This window comes from Diaphorina citri, unplaced genomic scaffold (genome assembly GCF_000475195.1).
Source record: "Diaphorina citri unplaced genomic scaffold, Diaci psyllid genome assembly version 1.1 scaffold1688, whole genome shotgun sequence".
In the NCBI taxonomy this organism is placed as follows: domain Eukaryota; kingdom Metazoa; phylum Arthropoda; class Insecta; order Hemiptera; family Psyllidae; genus Diaphorina; species Diaphorina citri.
Window position 1 is genome coordinate 38,915 of NW_007379114.1, and position 8,033 is coordinate 46,947.

An 8,033-nucleotide genomic window follows, 5' to 3' on the forward strand; every position below is an offset into this window, starting at 1 on the left:
AGGATAAAATACGCCCCGGGCGGGAATCGAACCCGCGGCCTAGCGCTTACAAGGCAGACGCGCTACCAACTAAGCTAACTAGGCTGGCTCTGCTATTCTTATTCCAATTCTTGACTCCACAAATTTTACTAGACCATTTTGATTGCAACTGAATTATTTATTGGATTTTATTGGCTTCCAAGTGCTCCATCTAACATCTGAGCTAATGGATGAAGTGTATGGTTCAATGTATTTCACACGGAATGCATAAATCTGTCAGTGAGGCAATTCAGACGCGAATTGAGTTATGATAACAAACCAAGTGGTGCTGTGTAAAAATTACTATTGTATGTAAAATATAGATCTAAATTTCAAGATGTATCAATTGCATAGGCTACATCTTTTGTATTAAGGTTAACATACATTTTCAAAGTTCAATATTAGAACTTGAAATAAAAAAGTGCGGATGTAGACATAAATTAGAACTCCAAAAAAACAATGTTTTCCAATGTAGGTACATCGTTTTTCCAGTGACAAAATTTTACATCCAAAAGACCAAGATTTCTGCATTTCAAACACAGAAGAATAAAAAGAACGAAATTTTTTCTTCAAATAATTCACATTTTTCCTTTGTTTAGTTTCAGAGCATGACTTCATTATTAAATCATAATCACACAATAAAATCAACCGCGCTTCAACATCCACAGTCCTGTACGTCCAACTTTCGAGCCATCTCTTGCAAATCAGCAATCCAGCTTATTGTCAACTTTCTTTGTTAATCGACAAAGCTCAAAATCTCGTCACACATTCGGAAATTGTCTTCCTTACAATAAAATTATTGACGTTAATCGACAAAGCTCCAATCTTGTCACACATTCGTCAATTCTAGATTGTCTTCCACAAACACAATCTGATTTGTGACTTGAGGTCCTCTGATTCAAGCCAAGCTCCGAACTCAATGTTTGGAATGTCGTGACTGAGTGTTTAGTAAGGAGTGTTTGTGTGATGTTAGCTCTCGTATTATCCCCTCACACAAGTTCCATACTCCGAGCACGTAACCAGATGTGTGTGTCTAAGTGGGAACCTATTCCAGTTTCACATCAATATTCAATAAATTATAATAAACAATACAGAAACTATTTAGAAATAAATATTTTAGACAGAAACTTCTAACTTCTAGACAGCGTTCCAGACATAACGGACATCTTCCAATAGGCTTCTAGTTTCTCATACTGCTCTTGAAGTTTGGAGTCTTTGGGACTCGGATGAAAAGGAACTTCAGAGACATTGTACTTACGTGTCAATCTTATCATGGATCATAGAAAAGACAAAAGATGGCCTTATACACTATAAGAACCTTTGATATTTTCATTTGCAGCAGGAATTTTCATCTTCAGTCTTGAGACCCTTTAGCCAAGATTACTTGGTTGAATTGAAGCAATGAATGAAGAAATTTGAATCAGATTCTTTAAACAATGGTTAAACTCAATAATGATTTTGGCCCTAAGTCAGGACTTGTCCGCCAAACTCCTAGATTTTAAAACTTAACCAGTAACCAGATAGCCTGCAGAAGAAGGCTACAATATCCCATGAATGAACGCTAAACAATGAACTTCTTTGCTAAGAACTTCTTGGAATTTCCCTCGGCTCTCGCTTATATCACCAATTCATCAAGATTTTCTTGACAGATAGGAAAAAAACAATAAAAGAATCTTAAACATTCCAAGGTCAAAGAGCTTAGTGTAATTTTGCTGAATTCCAAGAAGATACCTCAGTAATAGACGGTAATATACATACGACAGATATCATTACATGAAGACCTATTTAAGTCCTCCGGACTTCATGGTACAAGCCCACCTCTATGGCCGAGTGATCAAGACACTTTCAACCTGGAGGACCTGGGTTCGAATACCGACGGAGCGAAATTTTTTTTATAAACGGAGAAGTCGCAACGTGACAAATAATTGGGCACGTTGCCAGCTCAGCTGAGGAGACTAGGAGGAAGCTCTCGAAATGTTTATGTTGCTACGTATTTTTTTCTTTTTCCTGTGATATGGTGAAAGTTTGGGAAAAAATTGTCTCCCCTGTGCCAGAAATTTCCCTCCAAGAAAATTTCGGTCGAAATGCCCGTATGTTCAAATTTCGTATTCCGAAGCCGGTGCTTTTCGTATGCCGCCATGTCCCTTACGTTGGAATGTTTGAATTTATTGTTGAGCCTATGGAATATGGAATTCTCAATTGTTTGGACAATAAGCTAAATTTTCAATGTTTCACCATTTTTTCTGCTTATCATTATTTGTTATTAACTTTAATCTTTCCTTCATTTAGATACCGTATACATTCTAGTTATTATTTTGTGCTAAATGTTTTGTGCTAACCTTTGTGTTTGTGCTAACCTTTAATTTAAGCAAGGTTTTAATTTATAAAAAATACACCTATTTTGTACCAAATACATGAGACCTTGTTTAGACTGCGGGAGTAAAGGCTTGATGCAAAAATATTCTACGTTCTGGATTTAAGTATATGGTCGTTAACTCGTTGTTTCAAATCGTTTTGGTGGGGCTCCAAATTTTTTTCAATTTATTTTCACAGAAATGATTTTGTTAATTAGAGTCCACTTTTTGTTTAAATCTTGTTCTAAAGTGTTGACCTGTCCAGCAGAAATCTCTGTATGAGATTGAATCGGATTTTATGCTTATGTAACTTTGTGACCAATGGGTGTAAATCACGGAAATCGGCTATATTTTGTTGTTTCACGTACAAAGTAGTTCGCGAATTTGGCTTCCTCCCTACAGTACACGCGCATTAATATGAAGATTCTGACTTTCATCTGACCAATGGGTGTAAATCACGAAAATCGGCTACATTTTGTTGTTTCACGTACAAAGTAGTTCGCGAATTTGGCTTCCTCCCTACAGTACACGCGCATTAATATGAAGATTCTGACTTTCATTAATCGAAAGGCCTTGTATTTGAAATTGCATGTTTGCCATTTCTGCATGTTTTGAAAATTTTTGGAACAAAGAAGCACAGAAGACAGAAGAACATCGAAGTCTGGATTGATTCGTATTATTGCTGTACAATTCGCTGGGAAAAAGTACAAGTTGTACAACCTATTTGAACAAGTAAAACTCACCAAAAACTTACCTTTGTGATCCTTGTACAGATTGATCCGTATTATACTTGTACAATTCGCTGGGAAAAAGTACAAGTTGTACAACCTATTTGAACAAGTAAAACTCACCAAAATCTTACCTTTGGGATCCTTGTACCTTGTAGATAGAATCAAAATACTGACAGACCTTTTCCTCCGATAAAAGAATCAAAATACTGACAGACCTTTTCTTCCGCAGTGGTGTCGCAAGACTACGTGACAGAGGCGGAGAACGAGTACGTCATTCGGGGTAGTAGATAGAATCAAAATACTGACAGACCTTTTCCTCCGATAAAATTGAATCAAAATACTGACAGACCTTTTCTTCCGCAGTGGTGTCGCAAGACTACGTGACAGAGGCGGAGAACGAGTACGTCATTCGGGGTAACAGCGCCGTCATGAAATGCAAGATTCCGAGCTTCGTGTCTGATTTTGTGTCCATTGATGCGTGGTTGTCAGACGAGGGCGAGGAGTTGTCCCTTCAGAGCGCTTCACATGACTATGGTAAAATTGGCAACGCCTAGAAAAGGGTTTCTTGGGTTTAGAAATGTGTGTAAAAATCAGGATTCTTATAAAAGTAGTAACGTCTTTTTTTACATGGCTTTCTAAATTTAAATTAATTTAGTTTTTTTACACAATTAGAACTAGAATTTGTTGAAATGGATCAGAAATGGTTTCTAAATTCCTGAATGTCTCGCCTAATAATACAATTAGTGAGTACATAATTGATGAGTAAATCTCAACAACCGATTAGGTTTCCTACATAGATTAGGTATATCCCTGTTTTGTGTTGTAGAAGCACTTGTCCTCCAATATTCCATGTACTTCTGTCATTCTGTTCTACGCGCCCTTGCGCCCGTATGCACAGTATGCAGTGTTAATTCCAAACGGAAAAGAATGTCAATTAGTCACGCCAATTTCATTCCTCCTCCTCCTCCTCCCCTTTTCTTCCCCTCCTCTTTCTTCCTCCTCCTCCCTTTCTTCCCCTCGCCCGCCTCTTCCATTTTCATCAATTCTACCTTTTCCTTTCCAACATCATCCACATGTTCTCGATTTAATTAATTCCCCTCTTCATCAAGTCTCGCGTACATTTTCATATTGAGTTTTCATCTATGTGCTCTCATTCGATGTCTTGAAGTCTGCTACAAACGTGTACATATGTATATGTCTATTTAATACATACTATGTCTTTTCTATTTATAATCTTCTCGTATGGATGAGTGTGTGCTTAAGTAATTGTGTACTCTCTCGTTTACGATTTTTTGTTTACACAATGAGTTATGCGCGGGAATTTTTTTTATGCACAGTATGCAGTGTTAATTCCAAACGGAAAAGAATGTCAATTAGTCACGCCAATTTCATTCCTCCTCCTCCTCCTCCCTCCTTTCTTCCTCCTCTTCCCCCCTTTCTTCCCCTCGCCTGCCTCTTCCATTTTCATCAATTCCACCTTTTCCTTTCCAACATCATCTATGTTCTCGATTTAATTAATTCCCCTCTTCATCAAGTCTCGCGTACATTTTCATATTGAGTTTTCATCTATGTGCTCTCATTCGATGTACTCGTACTACTCGTATGTTATTAATCATGTTGTGGAGTGGGTGAGCTATCTTGGAAATTTTCGTTCGTCATTCTCATTCCCGGTTTGTGCATTGAAAACGGGATTCTTGTTCATCCGTGTTTTTGTAGCGGAGTTTTCCTTATTGACGAGCAGATACTTCTTCAAACTGCGAGTTGGTTGCCTACTTCTTCAAATCGATTCTTCGGAGAAGATACGAATGAAGAGTGCAACTTTCTGTTTTGGTCTTGAGCTGTGTCCACACATAGTCGACCGGCCGTCCGTCGATCGACATCAATCCATATGAATCTATGTTGTCGAGGCAGTGTGGACGGTTCAGTCGACATCGATCAACGTCGATCGAGGGCTGGTTGACTATAGGTGTGGACACAGCTTTAGGAGTGCCGTTCATCAGATGGCCAAATCCCCCGCTTACAAGCCCTTATCGCCAATACTATATGGGGAATCTCCTCTAATGTAGCAAATGATTTAGCAGTTGTTGCGGATCACTCAATTTAATATATGTAATTGCTGATTAATGCTGATGAATCATGTTGAAAACTGTGTTACATCATTTTAGCATACAGGTGGACATTTTTTGAGTGTTTCCCATGTTGCTTTGACTGATTCTACTACTCATCCTAAAAGTCCAAAGTCCAACACTGATCACTCGGATGGACAAAGAAACAGCTAAACCATCTTCAAGAATTGAAAATACAATCGACTTTCGAATTTCAACCCAGAAAATTTGACCTTTCGGGAATACAAAGATTCTCATCATCAGACCAAAACAACATCCTGAGTCTCCATTCACGCTTTCCTTTCTATTTCAGTGGTGAACCAGTATTACGAGGCAGAAGTCGTGTCTGAATACGTCATCAAAGGCAACACGGCTGTTCTCAAATGCAACATTCCCTCCTTTGTGACCGACTTTGTCAAGGTGGAAGCCTGGATCTCCTCCGATGGAGAAGAATACTTACCGCGACCCAATTTCGGTACTTGAACATTTCACCGTCATCGTCACCTATAAAATAGTCTTTTCCTGTCCTTTCACGCCTTTGTTTTCCTGCTTTTACTGTGACCTACAAAACTTGAAAGAAATGTCCTTTCTTTTCCCGTCTTGACTTCCTACTTTTACCGTCACCTACAAAGCTCAAAAGAAATGGTCCTCTGCCTTTTTCTTTCCACGCCTTTCATTTTTCTTTATGGAAGTCCATCAGTTCGAAATTCCTGCGAGGCGCCCGGCGCCCCTTCGGTTGACTTCAAGGCGAATACATATTTAATTTATTTGTTCATAAATTATTTATTTGCTTCCACTCGCTGTTTGTTGTGTTTCATGGAATATAAATTGTGTCGTGTGGAATTTATGTGTTGGGCCGTTGGGTGGCGTTCTTTTGGTGTCCGTTGACCATGTTGCGGAGTTTTTGTTGTCTGTGATAACGATGTAGTGCCGAAAATACCGTCTACTGATCTGTTAAAGACGGATGAACATTTGTCTGATGGTAATGAGGAAAGGAAATCAGTTCACCTGCATATGCATATATAACAAGAAAACAGTGTACTGCGTGCCATTCAGCAATCTTTTTCCTCGCCTTTTCCCGTGTACAGACGGGGTCGGCGTTTTTCGTCAGCCTCTCAATCAGTCCTAACTTGGGTAATTGCTTTGGGCGTGCGCTGGGCTGACCTACGGAAATGCAAGGAAATGTAGGAGGACTCGAGAATTTCAAATGTCAAAAACCAATGTTAGATCTTGCACTAATCCATGTTCTTTCCTTTTTCTGTGTTTGATGGACGCCTTTGTACTAATCTATGTTCTTCCCTTTCTCTGTATGTTTGATGGACGTTTACATACATAACAGAAAAACAGTGCACTGCAGCTACGGAAATACAGGGAAATGTAGGAGGAACAAGAGTTTCAAATGTTGAAAACCAAATGGTAGCTCTCATACTAATCCATGTTCTTCCCCTTCCCCTTTTTGTGTGCTTGATGGATGTTTACATACTTAACAGAAAAAACAGTGCACTGCAGCTGCGGAAATTGCAGGGAAACTATGTTGAAAACCAAATGGTAGCTCTTATACTAATCCATGTTCTTCTCTTTTTCTGTGTTTGATGGACGTTTAGTGGTCAACCAGATCTTTGAGGCGGACATTCTTCCAGAGTATGTCATCCGGGGTAACACGGGGATCTTAAAGTGCAACATTCCGTCCTTTGTCACCGAATTTGTACATGTTGATGCCTGGAGTGTACTCCATGCAAGATACTCCTGATTATGGTAGGAGTGCCAGGCTCCACGGAAGATTTGGGAATTCCTGTCTTAACTTTGCCTTACCTTCCTGCCTTGGTTCCTTACCACAGTACCTATTGCGTTGGCAAACCGTGTCACTCTAGAAACCCCAACTCCTTTTCCATTCTAATCTGCAAGATTTAACTTTGTTGTGTGCCTATTGTGAATCTATTTTACTTAGTTTTGCCTTACCTTCCTTCCTTGGTTCCTTACCACAGTACCTATTGCGTTGGCAAACCATGTCACTCTAGAAACCCCAACTCCTTTTCCATTCTAATCTGCAAGATTTAACTTTGTTGTGTGCCTATTGTGAATCTATTTTACTTCTGGATTAGTTGTATTGGACTGTTTTTTCGTTAGATGTTTTGTTGTCGTTGAGCTCTTTATCTGCATATTTGGATTGGGCGTCGATTTTCAGGGCTATTCAGGTTGCCTTGAACTACTATGAGAGTATGAGGTATTTGATTAGTGTATCTATCTTCTGTGATGTTTGTGCATATCTTATTTCTAGTTTATCTTCGGCTCTTTGAACTCCACCATGTGTTTTGTGCTTGAGATCGTTTATTGTTCTTATAAACCGAGAACACATTCCGCCCATATCACCGCTATGTTTGCAAAAGCTTGACTTTGCGCAAGTATGTTTCCCGTACGCATTCAATGCTTTGGTCCACATGTCCATCAGTCCAATGCACTCCGAAGCGCATTTGTATGTGTGATCAACAATTTGTTGTTCTCGATGTTTATTTTCGTGAAGTCTTTATAAACGGAGAAGTCGCAACGTGACAAATAATTGGGCACGTTGCCAGCTCAGCTGAGGAGACTAGGAGGAAGCTCTCGAAATGTTTATGTTGCTGCGTTATTTTTTTTTTTTCCTGTGATATGGTGAAAGTTTGGGAAAAAATTGTCTCCCCTGTGCCAGAAATTTCCCTCCAAGAAAATTTCGGTCGAAATGCCCGTATGTTCAAATTTCGTATTCCGAAGCCGGTGCTTTTTTTTCCAAATAGAAATTTGTACTCGAACTCTTTTCGTGAAGTCGCAACGTGACAAATAATTGGGCA